The sequence below is a fragment of the Triticum dicoccoides genome, chromosome 1A (genome assembly GCF_002162155.2).
Source record: "Triticum dicoccoides isolate Atlit2015 ecotype Zavitan chromosome 1A, WEW_v2.0, whole genome shotgun sequence".
Classification (NCBI taxonomy): Eukaryota; Viridiplantae; Streptophyta; class Magnoliopsida; order Poales; family Poaceae; genus Triticum; species Triticum dicoccoides.
This window is the reverse complement of record NC_041380.1, coordinates 37934749-37935339: the sequence shown is the minus strand read 5'-3', so window position 1 is coordinate 37935339 and position 591 is coordinate 37934749. Positions and strand designations below refer to the sequence as shown.

The 591-nt window shown below is 47.0% G+C and overlaps 1 non-coding gene across 1 annotated transcript; it reads right to left on the bottom strand.

Annotated features, from left to right (window-relative positions):
• Window positions 1–273: 273 nt before the first annotated feature.
• On the bottom strand, window positions 274–392 carry LOC119295804. The gene has a single exon (XR_005144318.1). It is a non-coding gene; the product is annotated as a 5S ribosomal RNA (ribosomal RNA).
• Window positions 393–591: the final 199 nt, after the last annotated feature.

The window sequence follows — 591 nt, the reverse complement described above, 5'->3', positions numbered from 1 at the left end:
TCCACTACAAAGACGATTGTACTTTGCTTTGCCCGCCGCTACACGCGTGAATAATGACCAACGAGCTAAAACTTACCGCAAATGTGCAAAATAATAAAACGTGGTAAATATATGTCGCGGCCGTGAGTTTCCTTTTGCACGCCGTGCAAAAAAAATTTAAAAAGGGAATGCAACACGAGGACTTCCCAGGAGGTCACCCGTCCTGGTACTACTCTCGCCCAAGTCGCGGCCGTGAGTTTTCTTTTGCACGCCGTGCAAAAAAAAATTAAAAAGGGAATGCAACACGAGGACTTCCTAGTAGGTCACCCATCCTAATACTACTCTCGCCCAAGCACGCTTAACTTCGGAGTTCTGATGGGATCCGATGCTTTAGTGCTGGTATGATCGCATCCGACATGTTACCCCCGTCTTCGTCCCTTATGCTTGCCCCTCCCAGCTCCACTACAAAGTCGATTGTACTTTGCTTTGCCCGCCGCTACACGCGTGAATAATGACCAACGAGCTAAAACTTACCGCAAACGTGCAAAATAATAAAACGTGGTAAATATATGTCGCGGCCGTGAGTTTTCTTTTGCACGCCGTGCAAAAAAA